Source organism: Bison bison, unplaced genomic scaffold (genome assembly GCF_000754665.1).
Source record: "Bison bison bison isolate TAMUID 2011002044 unplaced genomic scaffold, Bison_UMD1.0 scf7180017864535, whole genome shotgun sequence".
Taxonomy (NCBI): Eukaryota; Metazoa; Chordata; class Mammalia; order Artiodactyla; family Bovidae; genus Bison; species Bison bison.
The window spans coordinates 4,823,708-4,844,926 of NW_011495084.1; positions in this window are offsets into that span (position 1 = coordinate 4,823,708).

Below are 21,219 nucleotides of genomic sequence, written 5' to 3' on the forward strand. Positions count from 1 at the left end.
AATCAACCCACCCTCTCCCTCTCCCACAGAGTCCAAAAGACTGTTCTATGCATCAGTGTCTCTTTTGCTGTCTCCGTATACAGGGTTATCGTTACCATCTTTCTAAATTCCATATATATGCGTTAGTATACTGTATTGGTGTTTTTCCTTCTGGCTTACTTCACTCTTATTACAGTCTTTGTTTTAAAGTCTATTTCAGTTCAGTTCAGTCAGTCAGTCATGTCCAACTCTTTGCAACCCCATGGACAGGCCTCCTGGTCCATCTTCAACTCCTGGAGTTTACTCAAACTCATGTCCATTGAATCAGTGATGCCATCCAACCATCCAACCTCTGTCATCCCCTTCTCCTCCCACCTTCAATCTTTCCCAGCATCAGGGTCTTTTCTAATGAGTCAATTCTTCACATCAGGTGACCAAAGTATTGGAGTTTCAGCTTCAACATCATTCCTTCCAATGAATATTCAGGACTGATTTCCTTTAGGATGGACTGCTTGGCTCTCCTTGCAGTCCAAGAGACTATAAAGAGTCGTCTCCAACACCACAGTTCAAAAGCATCAATTATTTGGCGCTCAGCTTTCTTTATAGTCCAACTCTCACATCCATACATGACTACTGGAGAAATCATAGCCTTGACTAGATGGACCTTTGTTGGCTAACTAATGTCTCTGCTTTTGAATATGCTATCTAGGTTGGTCATAACATTCCTTCCAAGGAGTAAGAGTCTTTTAATTTCATGGCTGCAGTCACCATCTGCAGTGATTTTGGAGCCTAAAAGTCTATTTGGTCTGATATAAATATGGTAACCTGGCTTTGTATTCATTTCCATCTGCCTAGAATACCTTTTCCATCCCCTTTCAGTCTGTCTGTGTATTGAGATTTGAAGCGAGTGTCTTGTAGGGGGCATGTGTATATATGGATCTTATTTTTATGTTCATTCATCTACTCTCTGTTTTTTAATTGAAGCACTTTCCCATTTACATGTAATGAAATTATTGATAATTATATACTTATTGCCAATTTGTTATTGACTTTATATTTGTAGCTTTTTGTTCCTTTCTTCTTCTTTTTTTTTTCATTGTGATTTGAGGAGTATCTTTGATGTTATATTTGGATTTCTTCCTTTTTGTGTATCTATTATTGATATTTTGTTTGTGGCTACAATAAGGCTTCTATATAGCAAAATGTGAAGGATTATTTTAAGTTACTGATCTCAATTTTGAAAACACTTTAACAACCCTGTATTTTTTACTGCCTCTTACAAATATTTACTGCTTTGACATGACATTTACATCCTTTTGTTTTGTGTATCCCCTAACTGCTTATAGTGGAAATAGATGACTGTATTACTTTTGTTTTTTAATCTTCCTACTTTGCTAAAGCTGAAACTCCAGTACTTTGGCCACCTCATGTGAAGAGTTGACTCATTGGAAAAGACTCTGATGCTGGGAGGGATTGAGGGCAGGAGGAGAAGGGGACGACAGAGGATGAGATGGCTGGATGGCATCACTGATTCAATGGATGTGAGTCTGAGTGAACTCCGGGAGTTGGTGATGGTCAGGGAGACCTGGCGTGCTGCAGTTCATGAGGTCGCAAAGAGTCGGACAAGACTGAGTGACTGAACTAGGTTTATAAGTGGTTGAGCTATTACTGTTACTGTGTATTTGCCTTATCAAATTTTTTTTTCCATTTTAAATGTTCACATTGTGGCTAGTTGTGGCTTTTTATTTTCCATTTAGAGAAGAAGCCTCTTTAATATTTCTTCTGAAGCTTATTTTGTGATGTGGAATGCTTTTGGCTTTTTCTTATCTGTTAAACATTTTTTTAAATTTATTTATTTTTAATTGAAGGATAATTGCCTTACAGAATTTTGTTATTTTCTGCCAAACCTCAACATGAATCAACCATAGGTATACATATATACACTCCCTTTTGAACCCCTCTCCCATCTCCCTTACATCTCACCCCTCTAGGTTGATACCCTGTTTGAGTTTCCTGAGACATACAGCAAATTCCCCTTGGCTATCTATTTTATATATGGTAATATAAGTTTCCATGTTACTCTGTCCATACATCTCACCCTCTCCTCCCCTCTCCCCATGTCCATAAGTCAATTCTGTATGTCTGTTTTTCCACTGCTGCCATGCAAGTAAATTCTTTAGTACCATTATTTTAGATTCCATTTATATACGTTAGTATATGATAATTATCTTTCTCTTTCTGACTTACTCCACTCTGTAGAATAGGCTCTAGGTTCATGTACCTCATTAGAATTGACTCAAATGCATTCCTTTTTATGGCTGAGTCATATTCCAAACCCTAAAGATACTATCTATGGCAGAAAGTGAAGAGGAAATAAAAAACCTCTTGATGAAAGTGAAAGAGGAGAGTGAAAAGTTGGCCTAAAGCTCAACATTCAGAAAACTAAGATCATGGCATCTGGTCCCATCACTTCATGGGAAATAGATGGGGAAACAGTGGAAACAATATCAGACTTTATTTTTGGGGCTTCAAAATCACTGCAGATGGTGACTGCAGCCATGAAATTAAAAGACGCTTACTCCTTGGAAGGAAAGTTATGACCAACCTAGATAGCATATTGAAAAGCAGAGACATTACTTTTCCAACAAAGGTCCATCTAGTTAAGGCTATGGTTTTTCCAGTGGTCATGTATGGATGTGAGAGTTGGACTGTGAAGAAAGATGAGCACCAAAGAATTGATGCTTTTGAACTGTGGTGTTGGAGAAGACTCTTGCGAGTCCCTTGGACTGCAAGGAGATCCACCCAGTGCATCCTAAAGGAGATCAGTCCTGGGTGTTCATTGGAAGGACTGATGCTGAGGCTGAAACTCCAATACTTTGGCCACCTCATGTGAAGAGTTGACTCATTGGAAAAGACCCTGATGCTGGGAGGGATTGGAGGCAGGAGGAAAAGGGGACAACAGAGGATGAGATGGCTGGATGGCATCACTGGCTCGATGCACATGAGTTTGGATGAACTCCGGGAGTTGATGATGGACAGGGAGGCCTGGCGTGCTTCGATTCATGGGGTTGCAAAGAGATGGACATGACTGAGTGACTAAACTGAACTGAAAGATACAATCAGAAAATCACTGGAGCTGATTAGTGAATTTAACAAAGTTGCAGGAGATAAAATCAATACACAGAAATCACTTGCATTTCTGTATACTAACAGTGGAAAATCAGAAAGAGAAATTAAGGAATCAATTACATTCACCATTGTAACTAAAAGAATAAAATATCTGGGAATTAACTTACCTCAGGTGACAAAAGAACTGTACACAGAAAACTATGACACTGATGAAAGAAGTCAAAGATGATATAAACAGATGGAGAGATAGTCTATGTTCCTGGGTAGGAAGAGTCAATATTGTGATAATGACTATACTACCAAATGCAGTCTACAGATTCAATGCAATCCCTATCAAATTACCAATAGCATTTTTCACAGAACTAGGACAAAAAGTTTTACAGTTCATTTGGAAACACAAAAGACCCTGAATAGCCAAAGCAGTTTGAGAAAGAAGAATGGAACCGGAGGAATCAACCTTCCTGACTTCAGATTATACTACAAAGCTACAGTCATCAAGACAGTATGGTGCTGGCACAAAAACAGAAATAATAGACCAATGGAACAAGATAGAAAACCTATGCACATATGGATACTTTATTTTTGAAAAAGGAGGCAAGAATATAAAATGGGGCAAAGACAGCCTCTTCAATAAATGATGCTGGGAAAATTGGACAACTACATGTAAAAAAATGCAATTAGAACACTTCCTAACACAATATTCAAAGGTAAACTCAAAATAGATTGAAGACCTAAATGTAAGACCAGGAACTATAAAAATCTTAGAGGAAAACATAGGCAGAACACTCCATCACATAAAGCAAGATCCTCTATGACCCACCTCCTAGAGTAATGGAAATGAAAACAAAAGTAAACAAGTGTGACCTCATTTTACTTAAAAGCTTTTGCACAGCAGGGAATGATAAGGTGAAAAGACAACCCTCAGAATGGGAGAAAATAATAGCAAATGACACAACTGACAATGGATTAATTTCCAAAATATACAAGCAGTTCATACAACTCAACACCAGAAAAAACAAACAACCCAATCAAAAAGTGAGAAAAAGACCTAAACAGACATTTCTCCAAAGAAGACATACAGATGGCTAACAAACACATAGAAAGATGCTCAACATCACTCATTATTAGAGAAATGCAAATCATAATTACAATGAGATCACCTCACACTGGTCAGGATGGCCATCATCAAAAAGTCTACAAAAAAATGCTGGAGAGGGTGTGGAGAAAAGGGAAATCTTTTGCACTGTTGGTGGGAATGTAAATTGATACATCCATTATGGAAGATGGTATGGAGATCCCTTAAAAAATTAGGAATAGAAGCACCGTATGACCCAGCAACCCCACTCCTAGGCCTATACCCTGAGGGAACCAACATTGAAAAAGATTTTTCAGTTTTGTATTCCATTGTTCATTGCAGCACTATTTACAATAGCTAACACTTGGAAGCAACCTAGATGTCTATCAACAGATGGATGTCTGTTAAACTTTTGATCTCTCCTTCAAATCTGAATGAAAACTTTGCCTGCTAGAGGACTGTTGATTATTGGTTTTTTCATTTCATCCGTTTACATACACTGTGACACTTTCTTCTGGTCTGCAGTCTCTGTTTAAGAATCATCTGATGGTCACTTTGGTGATCTCTGGTATGTAATGTTTCTTTTCCTTTTAATATTCTCTATGTTTATCTTTTGACATTTTAATTACATTGTATCTTACTGTAGTCATTTTCAGATTGATCCTGTCTGGGACTCTGCAAGTTTCCCCAACCTCAATGTTTGTTTCCTTTCTCAGATAGGGATGTTTCAGCTTGTAGGGATGTCTAACATTAGGGGTGTCTTCAAACATATTCTGTACCCCTTTCTCTCTTGCCTCTCCTTCTGGGACTCCTATAATAAGAATTAAATTGTCCTAACTTTTTTGTTTTTGTTGGCCACTTTATTTTTTATTTGAAGGATATTTGCTTTACAGGATTTTGTGGTTTTTTCTTGTACATCAATAAGAGCCAGCCATTGTTCTCATTTTTTAAAAAAAATTCTTTTTCCTTTTTTTCCTGTTCTGCTTCAGTGATTTCCACTACTGTCTCTTCCACTACATTGCACTGATAAATTTGGCAAAGTTGCAGAATACAAAATTAATTTATGGAAATCTTGTTGTGTTTCTATACACTAACACTGAACTATCAAAAATAATTAGGGAAACAATCCCATTTATAATTGCTTCAAAAAGAATAAAATATCTAGGAATAAATCTAATTAAGGAGGTAAAGTCCAGCACTCAGAAAACTATAAGATACTGACAAGAGAAACTGAGACAACACAGACAAAAAATTACCATGATAATGGATTGGGAGAAATCAATATTGTTAAAATGACCATACCACCCAAGGCAATCTACGGATTCAATGCAATCCATATCTAAATATGAATGGTATTTTTTACAGACATTAAACAAAACATTGTAAAGTTTGTAAGGAAAAACAAAGGTTCTAGATAACTGAGCACTCTTGAGGGAAAAAAAAAAAAAAAAATTGGAGGCATCATGCTTCCTTGCTCCAGACTATAATACGATGCCATACTAATCAAAACAGTATGGTACCAGCACAAAAACAGACACAGATTAATAGAACAGAAGAGAGTCTCCAGAAAGAAATCCACACATAAATCAGAATTAATCTACAGCAAAGGAGCCAGGGACACACATTGTGGAAAATATAGCCTCTTCAATAAATAGTGTTGGAAAAATCAGACAGTTATATGCAGAAGCATCACACTGGACTACTTTCTCACATCATATTGAAAATCAAACTCAGAATCAAGATATTTTTGTAAGACCTGAAACCATAAAATTTCTAGGAGGAAACATTGGCAGTATGATCTTTGATACTGAACTTCGTAATACTCTTTGGATCTGTCTCCTCAGACAAGGGGAAGCAAAGGCAAAAATAAAGAAATGGAATTACATGAAACCAAAAGGCACAGTGAATAAAAACATCACAAAATATTACCATGCCAATACTGGTTGGTGGATTATACATGTGGCCTTACACAAGGAGTCATACTGGAATTACTGGGAATAGTTATCTCCCTCCATCTGAAGCTACGGACATGCAAGATGATGTAATCCTGGGGGAACCAGTTGCCTTTCTTATCTCACTTCTAGAACCAGACTGCAAATGAACCCATCAGGGAGCACAACAGCATCAGTAAGTAAAAAACCAAAGAAACAGATTTGTGATGAATGCTACAACAAATAATGTGAGCATTGACTTCCCACTTCTTGTTTGTTTAAAGAAATTTGAGTTGGTTTCTGCCACCTGTGATTCAGAGGTATTGACTATCTCAGTCCTTCTAAAATCTTAAATCCAGTATTGAAACCAAAAGGCAGGAGCCAGGCAAGTAAATGGGTTAAGCAAGCCAGGTAAACAGTTGTCACCCCCTTATTTCCTTATTTCCTAAAGCCCTTAAAACTATCTATTTTGTCTCTGCAAAAGAATAAAAATATTACAGTTAAAAAATAAGAATTTCTAACTTTTCTTTTGTCTTAGCCAAATGCTGTAAGCAATAGAATACTTGACATTGATGGGTCTGGAGAATTCATTCCCCATCAGAAGCAGCAGCTACTATTATGCTCCAGCAGATATTTGTCATTCAAGCATGTTGGCTCAGTGTGGATATATTTTATGATTTTTCAAGAGAGGATAGATTTTTTTTCATTAAATTCCTCTGTTTTTAATTGTGAAAATTAATTCAAGTTTGTTTTAGACAATGTGTATGCCAAATAAAACACATCTGCAGACAAGATTCATCTGGGGAGCCAGAAGTTTGGAACATTTCTCTCATTGTAATCATCTTGCCATGACCTTTCAGATAGTTCTCAAGAGTTCTTCTTTCTCTCTCTGCTTCCTTCCCTTCCTCTCTTCCTGTCTCATCCTCTCTCCTGCATATCTGCATGTCTACTTGGTACGTAGAAAAGCTAACTTGTTAATAAAGTTAAACAGAAAAAAAAGTTTTTCATGCTATGAGGAAAAGATAAATTCATGGCTTATATAAGGTAATGACTATTCATTGTTAGTCTTTTTAATTAAAAGAGTAGGTGAAGAATAATAGGTTTAAATAACAGAGATATATTGTTAAATATAGAGAAAATGCCCTATCTATTAATAGATAAAATGTTGTAATTCTATTACCTGGTCAGGCATATTTTGGAATAGACACAGATACATACACTCATCATCACTTCTGAAATAAGAGAACAGCACACTGAATTAGAATTAAGGAATATTGATTAGTTCACAAAGGAATGTCTTTGTTGAGAAATATTGATGAAGGTTTCAACAAGGTGTCAATATTTTGAAAATCTGTAAAAATTTTGCCATTCTCAGTATCATACACAGAAGGGAAAACTGGATAGAGTTTGGAAATAGATGATTTAAGGAGAAAATGTCTGAGCTCATTTGGTTTAAAAACAAAATGGATCAAAGGGGAGGTGTGAGCTTGTTATTCAAAGAATAGCAAAAGCACATGCCTCTTTCTCAATGGCATTAATATAAGGATTGTAATCAAAATAAATATGTGTAAATATATTTAATATCTTTCTGTTCAGGGTGAAGGCCCGGGATATTATCATTATAGCATTTATAATGTGATTTGTATTACTGGTCATAGCACTTCAGTACAAAATTTGGGATATGATTAAGAGTGACTAAATAAATCAAGAAGTTATGATTCATGGAATCAAACTGTTCAAGATACAACCAACCTATAAAGTCACAGTAATCTCATCCACCTAAAACATGGGGCTAAGATGGTACCTCTGTACTTCTGGCACATAAAGAACTTCATCAATCAGCTACTGTTATAGTACAAATCACCCCCGAAGTTAGTGGCATAACATAATGTCTGTGTTTTATTGCTTACGAGTATATCCTGTGGGTGGCACTTCTTCTGGTCTTATCTGGACTTCCTCATGCATCTGCAGTTAGCTTTGGAGCAGATATGCAGCTGTGCTAATTTTGTCTGGGCTCACGTATTTGGAGTTGGCCTATCCATTGGCTGTGCAGATCAGCTCCCTTCCATGTGTCTTCTCATGCCCCAGGAGGCTGATCTAGGCTTATCCTCATAGCAGAGGCAGAAAAGCAAGAGGGAGATTAAAAGTGTGCAAGGTCTCTTGAGTCTCAGGTTCTGAACCGGCACACTGTCACTCAGAACATTCTGCTGGTCTAGGAAAGTAACTTCCCTGATTCAAAGACCAGGGGAATAAACTCCAGCTTATAATAAAATGAACTGTAAATTCACATTGCAAAATTTGTGAATACAAGAAACTTTAGAAGTTTTATACCATCATTGCAGTAAATCCACCAAAAGACACCCAGCAGATATAATGGACAGGGAAGGTCTTTGAATTTTGTTTAAAAGAGAAAATGTAATTTTTAAGCACCTTACATAGTCTATCTCACCCACACACAAACATACATATACATATACACACATATTCACTCACTCACTCTCCCTCCCTTCTCTATCTCTCATTCCTCCTAAAACTGGTGCCTTTTACTATAGCTCCAAAATATCTGAGAAAATATTTAGCTAAATTCTACTTTTTATGCAACATCAGAGAGAGCATAAAGAGCAGTGGTGGATCAGTTATGGAAAGGTGCTTCCTATGGGCTCAAGCTGTAATGGTAGAACATGGCCCATGGCAGACAGCATCCCACAGTGAAGAGAATGACATGCCTGTGGCCTTGAGAGGCCTGAAAGTGCCAGAAATTCAGCTCTGTACCATAACTAGACTAACTTCATGCATAGGAAATGATATGTCATTGTCAAGGCACGTTGTCTAAGTATGTGTGGCTTTTGCATCTGTAGTAATACCTGATGGATGTTCAGGGAAATCAGATGTTTAGGATGTTCAGATACCAGGTTTCAGATACACAGATTCCATATCAAGCTTTGTTTAAACAGACAATTTCAGCATTTAATCTTCAGAGACTCTTTGAATGCTAAACTCACTAATTATGTTATCTATGAATAATAACTGAGTCAAATATCTTCCTTATATTTCAGGGTATCAGTTATTTACTGAACATGTTTGGAAAAGTCATAGAGGTATTCTGAAACTTACTTGATACTTATCTATGGGAATGTCATCATCATATCCATTATCCCTGTCCTCAAACCTTGGTACTAATATTGTTTTCCAACTCACCCTTCTAATTCCTACCCTTCTCTCATAGAATCAATCTCTATATTCTGTTTTCTTAATACTTATTTAATTTTGCTCCAGTTCATCCCTTTCTCTAATTTCCAATATCAACAACCATAGTAAAATTACATATTTTCTTGCCCAGAATAGCTCTCCCAACTTTATTTATAATTAATCCCTTCCAATTTACCTGCATTATTTTTCCTACATGTTCTTTCAAAAATACAAATCTGAATAGATCTTTTCAATTTTTGAATCTTTCCAATATTTCTTGGGAAAATCATTATTAAGACATTAAATGTTTCTGTAGTGTATTTCTAGCCTGCCTTTACATTCTATCTCCCTCACCTTGTTCTATATTCTTCATCTAGATTGAAATCCTTGGAGATCTACAACACCAGTATGCACCATTGCCTATGCTAATAGCCTATGCCTTTTTTCTTTTTATTAATTCTAATATATCTTCCTGGTTTAATCTACAGAGTCATTTCTCCAAAGAAACTTTCTTTGACTCACTGATTCTGTGTTAGAGTTCCTCTGCTTAGCACCCTACATAACTGCTCCAGTCACCAACAGACTATGTACTGCTCAGGAAAGGTTTCTTCTTGTGTTTGGATTTGTGTGTGTGTATAGCTTTAATATGGTTGTCATTTTGCCAGCAAAGGCAAGACAGAATTTAAGATTCACCTTACCTCATATTTTATTTTCAAAAAGTAAAGAAAATGTGAATATCTGCATGTCTTTTTTGAGTTTTATAAAGCATCATTTAGAGAATTGTTCAATATATCCATCTTTATTAGATAATTAATTCTTAGACTATTTAAGCAATGAGTATTATTTTTAGAACCTTCTTGAAGTTGCTATTTCTTTGTTAATGTCACTATAAACAAAACTAAAATCAAGTTGTCCTGAGCAAGCTTATTCTGTCTGTTTACCAGATTTAAAAAATCTTAAATTGACTTTTAATAAAAAAGTATTATTATCCATTTGAATGTGAAGAAAATGAAGCCATGAGAGAAGTAAAATAGCCTCTTTTATTATAAACTTGACATTATGAAAACTCATCTGTTTACTATTTATGTTAGAATGTTATAAATTAGATCATAGCCTTAATCCATGTGACATTACAATAATTTCCAGAGCACTTCAATCATAGACTAAGGGCAAATGATAACCACCAATTTTTAATCACTTTAGAAAACTCTAAACACATGATACTGAAATATAAAATACTAGTACCTACAAAATAATGGCAGTGTTCTATTGTTAAAGGAACTTCCAATCAGTCTTAGGAGATATTTCAATAGAAATATCTCTTTGTTATATCCTTGTTCATATCTACCATGATTCTTGTTATACTGTCTGCCTCAGAAGATGCCCAGTGAATAATTGTAAAGTGTGTATAGGAAGAAAGAATTGCAGAAAAATTTCCTCAATATTAAACTAACTAGTGCAATGTCCTGGCTTTGGATTCAGAGCAGAAGTCATATCCTAAATTCTCACTTACAATCTAATAACTAAAAATAAAATAATCTCATCAAACACCAGTTCCTAGATCACAAAATTGGCACAGTAGTACCTAACAATGGATACACAGCAATAGAATTGCTTGACAATCAAATTAGACAATAAATGAAATAAATTTGATATATGCTTGACATGTGTGCTCAGTCACTTCAGTCGTGTACAACTCTTTGTGACCCAATGGACTGTAGCCCTCCAGGCTCCTCTGTCCATGGGATTTCCCAGTCAAGAATACTGGAGTGGGTTGCCATGCCCTCCTCCAGAGATCTTCCTGACCCAGGGGTTGAACTCACATCTCCTGCATTGCAGGCAGATTATCTACCTGTTAAGCCATGGAGGAAAACTGTGCTCGACATATAGGACGTGCTCAATATATTAATAACATAGTTCCTTACTATGAAAATCCTAAGTAGTAAAACTTTGATTAAGATGTATTTGAAAATAATTACATGATTAAAATCTGGACGGTTCTTTCTTCCTAAAAAATCTGTTTCATACCCATAAGAATGCATTAAGTTCTAAATTCTAAGCAGTTACTCTAAAATGAGAGTGTATGGGGTATCTTAAACTTTGTATGTGCTCTCAACTCTCTTAACCTCCCCCTCTGGTCTGTGAGTCACCTTTGTAAGAGCCATATTAGCAAGTGTCCATATCTTTTGGTTTCAGGTTGGATTTAGTCAACAAGAAACCCTAATAGGAAAACAGAGGAAGACGAGACAAATTGGCCAGATTATTTTCCCTTGGTCCTTTGCTGCAGGGAACTGGCTATTTAACATGAACTGAAAATCTATACAATTATTTACTTCCAGGTTCCCGAAACCACTACCCTTACTTTCCCCTTTTACCAATGGTACTAGGAATAGGAAGAGGTGTGGAGCTATTAAGTCCAGAAATAAGCCTCTTGGTTCTTCTAAATGCAGACTTTTATAAATAGTCTCCTTGAAAACGAACTGTTCTCAAATGATCCTGTCTTGAGTGTGCAACTACAGTACGTCTCCTACATATGACTGAGGATCCTGTCTTGAGTGTGCAACTACAGTACGTCTCCTACATATGACTGAGTTCCATTCTGAAAGCACATTCATAACTCCAATTTGTTCGTAAATCCAGCAAAGTAAGTCCAACAGTTAGAACCATAAATGGAAAAATGGACTGGTTCAAAACTGGGAAAGGAATATGTCAAGGCTGTATATTGTCACCCTGCTTATTTAACTTATATGCAGAGTACATCATGTGAAATGTCAGGCTGGAGGAAGCACAAGCTGGAATCAAGATTGCCAGGAGAGAAATATCAATAACCTCAGATATGCAGATGATACCACCCTTATTGCAGAAAGCAAAGAGAAACTAAATAGCTTCTTGATGAAGGTAAAAGAGGAGAGTGAAAAAACTGGCTTAAAACTCAATATTCAAAAAATGAAGATAATGGCATTCAGTCCCACCACTTCATGGCAAATAGATGGGGAAACAATGGAAACAGTAGCAGACTTTATTTTCTTGGGTTCCAAAATCACTGCAGATGGTGACTGCAGCCATGAAATTAAAAGATGCTTGTGACTTTGAAGAAAAGCTATGACAAACTAGACAACATTAAGAAAGCAGAGACATTGCTTTGCCAACAAAGATCTGTCTAATCAAAGCTATGGTTTTTCCAGTAGTCATGTATGGATGTGATAGTTGGACCATAAAGAAGGCTGAATGCTGAAGAATTGATGCACTTGATCTGTGGCATTGGAGAAGACTCTTGAGAATCCCTTGAACTGCAAGGAGATGAAACTAGTCAATCCTAAAGGGAATCAGTCTGAATATTCATTGGATGGACTGATGTTGAAGCTGAAGCTCCAATACTTTGGCCACCTGATGCGAAGAACTGAGTCATCAGAAAAGACCCTGATGCCGGGGAAGATTGAAAACAGGAGCAGAAGGGGATGACAGAGGATGAGATGACTGGATGGCATCACTGACTTGATGGATATGAGTTTGAGCAAGCTCTGGGATATGGTGAAGGACAGGGAAGCCTGATGAGCTGCTCTCCATGGGGTCACAGATAGTTGGACACAACTGAGCAACTGAAGAGCAACAACCAGCAAAGTGAGCCTAGATACCCAACTAACACAATTGGCTATATATACTGTGCTTTAATAACGTATTTATAATACATTTCACACACATAATACATAAAAAACAAAAATAAAAAATAAAACCTTTTTAATCTTATGTTACAGTACCTTGAAAAGCATAGTAGTACCAGCTATGTCACAGCTGTTTTTACACTTGTTTCTGGACATCCTAGACTTGAAATAAATATACTGTACTCTATACAGACTGTACAGTAAAGCATGAAAACTCACAATCACTTGTAGGGGATGCATGCATGTGACATTGTATGCCAGACACGTGAACTAACTTACATGACTGCACAGGTGAATGCATGTTTGCATTTTTGAAAGTTTTCAACTTGAAGGTTTTTATGTATGGGACTTACTGTATTTCCTATTGAGGCCTTTATTGGTAGGATTAAATAGACACTTGTAGTGATATTCTGGGACTGGGCTGGTTAAAGGGTAAATATGTATAGGGATAATTTCACTGCTAGTGGAGTACAGGGTGGAGAAAAGGGCCACGGAAAATCTATATCAAGAAGTAACATCACATCCAACTAAATTATTATCTCTTGTGGCATGATTGAAATGCAGGTGAAAGAAAGAGGGTTGGGAGAACAAGTCCCAGTTGGTACAGGCAGTAATTGTTATAAAGATTGGGTGTTCCCCATGGCTCTAGAGAGTCTACATAGGGAAAAAGAGGACTAAAATTTACAATCTTAAAATAAGAAACAGAGAGCCTGTATGGGACTTTGAAGGAGCATCCTATCTCCAGTAAGAGGACAGCAGATATGACTGTGGAAGTTTAGATCAGATTATGGCAGTGGCAGATTTATAGTGCTAATTGTGTTGGGGAACAGAACTTTGTATGTGGCGTAGGGATCTGGGGGAATAAATGGAAGAGTCTGAAAATTCTAAATGCTCTTGAGCTCTTCCTGAACAAGGCAGCTCCTCTTCCCCATAAAGCTGCTTTCTTCTGCTTAAAAGCCATTCCACACTCTTCCTGGTGGCTCAGTCAGTAAAGAATCTGCCTGCAATGCAGGAGACCCAGATTCAATCCCTGGGTCAAGGAAGAGCTCCTGGAGAAGAAATGGCAACCCACTCCAATATTCTTGCCTGGAAAATCCCATGGACAGAGGAGCCTGACGGGCAATTGTCTGTGGGGTTACAAGAGTTGAACAGGGCTTAGCAAATAAAGCACTCTGAGAAAGATACCTCATGTGCTAATGCCAAATCTTCTCAAGATAATCTCTTTCCACAGTATTGCCTCCAGGACTATATACAGACTTAAAGTACATTTCAATTCAAATAGATATGGTTTCCTACATGGAAAGAGATAGCTATTATACTAAAAATGTTCTCAGTTCTAAGCATCTGTGTCTTCATGAAATTGGGGAGTATTATGGGGCTCAATCTAAAAGGGTTGGACTATATAGAAAGAAATTTATGTGTGATATAATCATGCATCATCATATATCATGACTTGATCACACTGAATTCATTAATTTGTTGAGCATTCACTGAGAATTTGGGTTTTAATGTATTGCTGTAAGTGCGTGTGACTGATGTTACCATTAAAGGTCTGTTGGATTAGTGATCAAAATTTGGAATAAGTACTTACAATCAATGCAGTTAAAAATGTAGCAACTTTAAAAGCACAGGATTGAGAAAGAAGTTCATAGGCTGCTGAAAGAGCAGCCTTTTAGAAGCAATATGTTTCTACACCTCTAAGAAGGTCTAGAAAGCACCTCCTTATCAAAAACATTAAGAGATACCTTGGATTGGGGTACCAGGATATTTGAAGAGCTCTGTGCCAGTTCGACTGTGCAAGGTATGACAGTGCGAAATATTTAAACAGATTGGATTTCCCTATTTGAAGAGGAAAAAGGAGATCCTAGAAGAGAAGAAATCAGGTATCATGATTCAATGCTTAGCATTAAAGAGGGTGTATGTGCGTCGTAAAATACAAAGACAAAAGGATAATCCAGTGGTTTCCACATTTCTCTGCCATTAAGATCACCTGGTGAGTTGAAAAAAAAATCTAATTCCCAGGTCACCCGCCATACAAACTAAATTCGAATGTATGCAGTGAGAGATAGGAATCAGTATTTTAAAAATATTTCCCAGATGATTACAGTGTGAACCTGACCTTGGAAAACAATGGGTTAATCCATTTTTGATCCCAGGAATCTGCGGCAAGAGCCTATTGATCACAATGAGTACCCACAATGAATACCTCACAATGAATGTTGAAGCTGAAACTTCAATACTTTGGCCACCTGATGCAAAGAGCTGACTCATTGGAAAAGACCCTGATACCAGGAAAGTTTGAGGGCAGGAGGAGAAGGGGACGACAGAGGATGAGATGGTTGGATGGCATCACCAACTTGATGGACATGGGTTTGGGTGGACTCCGGGAGATGGTGATGGACAGGGAGGCCTGGCGTGCTGTGGTTCATGGAGTTGCAAAGGGTTGAACATGACTGAGTGACTAAACTGACTGACTGACTGAACATTCTCCTGTTGATGGTTGTTCAGCAGTGAGTTGCAATTTTGGAGTTCTTGAAGAAGATGAGTGCAAGTCCTTCTACTCCACCATCCTGTGCTTAACATACACATATTATAAACACATAAAATTTTATAAACACATAAAATTATTTATTTTAAAATGAAACAAATCACTCTAGACCTACTCTCTGAAGCTTCTTTCTTTTTCATATACTGGTACTTCCTATGTCAATGCTAATGCATCTAGGTTCTTTTAACAGTTAAATACAATTTCATTGTCTAGATAGACCTTGTTTTCTGTAACCATTGTTCCAGATTCTAATAAAGTTGAAGTGTGTGTGTATGTGTGAACTCACAAAAAAAAAAAATTAAAGGCTATATCCCTATAACCAAATTGGTTAAATTATATTTAAAGAGTGATGGATTTTGTCAAATTGTTTTCACAGAATTTTGTATGAATTTATATCAGCAGTCAACATTAATGTAATTATTCTTATGTTCTTCAACTTCTGGAATGTTCCTGGCTATTGATATGGTTACTTTAATTCCAAATAAATTTAACATTCAACTTCAAAACAAAAAAAGAGAGCCTATCAATCACAGTCTCTCTAGAATTTAACCAGGTTGGCAGCCTACCAAGATATTATTTGATATGCAGAAGAAAAAAAATCTGCATCTCCTGGGCTGAAACCTAAATTATTATTATCATAGTGAGAATTTACAAATTATAAATTGGACAGAAGTCAAAGGCTCAGGAAATGAAGGAGAACACCAAACATGATATGAAGATGTAGGACTGAAAGTAGCAATAGAGTTTGAAGGGGTTAAATTGTCACGGTTATTAAGGAACAGTTGCTGGTTTACACTGCATGTATTTCAAGGTACATCCAGTTCTCTTTCATTACACCACCTTTGGCTATGTATTTTTTGTTTACATCAATAACCTTATGCCATAATTTCAGACTCTTTTGTTGACTATGAGAGCTACTCCATTTCTTCTAAGGGATTCTTGCCCAAAGTGCCATGCTTAGTTGCTCAGTCGTGTTTGACTCTTTGGAACCCCATGGACTGTCGCCCACCAGGCTGTTCTGCGATGGGTTTTCTTCAGGCAAGAATACTGGAATGGGTTGCCATGCTGTCCTCTAGGGGATCTTCCCAACCCAGGGATTGAATCCAGGTCTCCCGCATTGCAGGAGGATTCTTTATCTTCTGAGCCACCAGGAAGGAAGCCCCTTGCCCACAGCAGTGGATGTATGCTGCTGCTGCTGCTAAGTTGCTTCAGTCGTGTCCGACTCTGTGTGACCCCATAGACAGCAACCCACCAGGCTCCCCCGTCCCTGGAATTCTCCAGGCAAGAACACTGGAGTGGGTTGCCATTTAGTTCATCTGAATTAAGTTTGCCCATTCCCATCCATTTTAGTTCACTGATTTCTAAAATGTCGATGTTTATTCTTGACCACATCCAATTTATCTTGATTTATAGACCTAACATTCCAGGTTCCTAGGCAATATTGTTGTTTACAATATCAGACTTTACTTTCACCATCAGACATAATTAGACATGACAATATATATTAAATCTTATGTATTGTAACAAAAAGCTACTGCTAAGTCGCTTCAGTTCTATCCCACTCTATGCAACCCCATAGACGGCAGCCCACCAGACTCCCCCGTCCCTGGAATTTTCTAGGCAAGAACACTGGAGTGGGTTGCCATGTCCTTCTCCAATGCATGAAAGTGAAAAGTGAAAGTGAAGCCGCTCAGTCGTGTCCGACTCTTCGCAACCCCATGGACTGCAGCCTACCAGGCTCCTCCGTCCATGGGATTTTCCAGGCAAGAGTACTGGAGTGGGGTGCCATCGCCTTCTCCGGTTGTAATAAAGGATATTGTCTAAATGTCAAAGTAGTATAAAACTAACTGTTACAACAGACGTTAGAAACTACGGAGTTCATAGGGGAGTAAAAAGAGCCCAGGGAATTTCCTGGAGAGTGTCATACACGATTGTGAAGCTCTGCACAGACAGTCTGAGCATGCCTGCTCTTCCCTCAGCTAACCAATGTGCTATGTATCCTCTCTTCCAGTTATCCTGGGGATGGTGGAAGTATCAAAAATTGAGTGACTCTATCCAGTCCCCAAGCTTTAAGATAAATTTGTAAAAAAATAAACTGATAAATAAGATTTTATCTTGGCTAATTTCTGTTTACAAATTTAATCATTTCCCTTAAAAAAAAAAAAAACAAAAAACAAAAATCTTTCCAACTAGCTGATATGACAGCTCTCTTTCCTGCTTTTAAATAGTCACCCTTTAAGGCTGAGTGAAGATATTTATTGAATTTTATTACTTTCCTCAATCTGCAGTCTGATTCCAGCCTCCCATATGTTGCCTGAAACTGCCTTCTTGAAATCACCGCAGGAACTCTTTGTCAAATCCAATAGTTTTTCTAGTTCTCATTAATTTATTCCTTTCTATAATCTGATGCCATTGCCCAATCCTAGCTGCTTTTGCTTTCTTTTCCTTCTCTTCTTGGATACCTCTTCCACTTGTCTTCCTCACTGTGGACATTTCCTCCACGTACATTTCAAACTTATGCTATTCACTCCTATTCTTTTTTCCTTAGCTTTTTCTTTCTTCAAGGTTCCAACATTGCAGGTAACTTTTGTACAGTTAAATTCACTTGTTACTTACTCAGAACTGCAACACAGATTCTTTTATTATACTCCAAATAGCCACAATTTGAGTTGGGGTTTTGCCATAGTTTCAAATTTCCTGTTCAAAACTAAGGTAATGTTTGTTTTTCCTCTCTGATCAGAGGGACTCGGTTCTATGACATTGTTACTCAAAATGTTTCTCTTAATCTGCCTCTTTCTTTCCATTCCCTATGACGTCCCTTTCATCTCTTGCTGGGATTAATGCCGTAACCACTTTACAGGTCTGCTTGTCTTCAGTGTCTCCTCACTCCACTCCCATAACATATGGCCACTTGATTAAACTTTCAAAAACATTGATTGTATTAAGGTATGCCTCTGTACATAAACATGCCCTCAGGATAAAACGTGAACTCTAAGTGTGGCTTTCAGAGTCCTTCTTAATCTAACTCCCCCACCTACTGAATCCCTCCTCCCACTAGCTTTAGCTAATCACTGTCACATACGAACACTCCATGGTCGTTTTGTTCTCATTTTGCCTTCAGTATCTTTGTTTCATTCTGAAGACGATTTCTTCGCTAACTGCTCTGAACACTGCAATGTCACTGTCTACCATCCAATAACTTTAAGTGATATTTTCTCAGTATTAAGAAATAAATCATGATACAGCCATAAGACTGACTTACATGAAGATAAATGGATTATTTAGTAATACAGGAAAATGCTCATAGTTAATTGATAATTTTTGTTAGGCTATGGCTTTTGCAGTAGTCATGTATGAATGTGAGAGTTAGACTATAAAGAAAGCTGAGTGCTGAAGAATTGATGCTTTTGAAATGTGTTGTTGGAGAAGACTCTAGAGAGTCTTTTGGACTGCAAGGAGAGCCAACCAGTCCATCCTAAAGGAAATAATCAGTCCTGAGTATTCATCGGAAGGACTGATGTTGAAGCTGAAACTCCAATACTTTGGCCACCTGATGCAAAGAGCTGACTCATTTGAAAACACCCTGATTCTGGGAAAGATTGAAGGCAGGAGGAGAAGGGGATGACAGAGGATGAGATGGTTGGATGGCATCACCGACTCAATGGAGATGAGTTTGAGCAGACTCCAGGAGTTGGTGATGGACAGGGAGGCCTGGTATGCTATGGTCCATGGGGTTGCGAAGAGTCGGACATGACTGAGTGACTGAACTGACATATGATAATATATATAGCTATAGTTTGGATACCTAAATATTTGTAGAGCTCTTCCTTTAATACTGAGGGGAAGAATGATTAACTTTTTATGCTTTTCTGTAATTCCAGAATTTTTAGCAAAAATATTCATATAATGATAAAAAGAATATGTTGGATGAATAAAAACATAAAAACATACATGTCACATTTTTTAACTATATTGAAATATTTCTATGTTACATAAAATTTAGTTTTTGAAAGTTTTTATAATTTCATCTTTATTACTGTTTATTTCAAATTCTCTCTCTACACATATTATTAATTATGGTTTCCATCCTGAGCTTTGTGATGGTGTTGTAGTCAACTTCTGGCTTTGAGGTAGTTATTATACGGAATATTAGAAAAGGTTTTATGTCTTCTGTTCTAAAGACTTTCTGCTTTATGTTGACATTCTTGAAGAAGCACTGTTTAAAATTTTCCTGCAAATGGTTTCTGGTTATCTTAATACTAATCCTCAAATTGATCATCAAACATCTAGTTACAAAAAGCTAATTTTTTCCTTCAGTGGTTACTTTGATACTTGTAATGAAAAAGCCTGTTGTTGCACCTTCATTAGATTTTTAAAAATCTACATTTACTTTAATACAAAGAGCAACTGCAAAAGTATGCCTGAAGGGCTGCACAATTTAGTCACACAAGCAAATGTTCATTATCCACACTGTCCCAGTATATGTGATTTAGTTCAAAAGGAAGCAGCAAGGAAGAGAAAGACAAGATGTGGCCTCTGAATCAGTGAACTAAGAGACAATTGTTGAATGCATATTACATATTCAGCTTAGGATATTTTCCCATACTTATTCTAATGGAAACATTTTTCACACTCTTTAGTTTCTCTGAGAAAACTTTAATCAATTTACAGCCCTACAATAATACATAAAAGTGCTTGTCTTACCCTGAGTTATATTTTCCGAAGTACATTCTTGATAACTACAAAATCTATGTTTCTATCTCCTCTTCTTCTCATGTTGAGAGCCATATTTCAGAGTACCCAGATGTACCAAAGCCATCTCAGATTTGGTTACAACTAAACTGAACTCATTACTCTCCCTTTAGATTTTAGGCAGTTTTCTGTTTGTGCCTCCATAAATGATGTAAGAGATGTATATTTCCCCAAATAGAAAGCTTCACACTCATCATCAAACACAATCTCACCCATTTCTCCCTGAGACAATCAAAGTTGTCCTATCATTTTGATATGATGCCTTTCAAGTATTCTTTTTTCTCCAACTAACATTACTGTCTTATATCTGTTTTTTTTTGTAAACTTTCAACTTGTACATGTCAACAGTATCCTTCCTACCCCAAGTACCTTTTATCCAATAGCTAAAATTAGCTTCATAAAGAAATTAAAGACATCATAATAGCATGAAAACTTGTACACTACCAGATGTAAAATAGATAGCCAGTGGGAATTTGCTGTATGACTCAGGGAACTAAAACCAGGGCTCTAGAGGGGTGAAATGAGGTGGGAGCTGAGAGGGAGGTTCAAGAGGGAGGGACACATGTATACCTATGGCTGATTCATGTTGATGTATAGCTGAAAAAAAAGTATTGTAAAGCAATTGTCCCTCAATTAAAAAGAAAGAAAAAAAGTCAATCTTCTGCTTAGTAAATTTCATCACTTTCCAATGATTAATAAAATCATGAGAAGTCAAATGCCTGAAGACGGCATTCAAGCTGTTTATGATCTAATTTTTTAAACAAGATTTTCTTATTTACCTATCTTATGAATACTGTGTAAGTCAAAGCTGTCTCATAGAAACCATACCTGAATCCCTGGTCCACGCCAGCATCAACTGTGATTTACAGGAGTAAGTCATCTTGAATGTTCCTGCCCTGATTAAGCCACTAGAAGAAAGCAGTCCAGATGGTAATAAAGATCTTTCTAGATTTT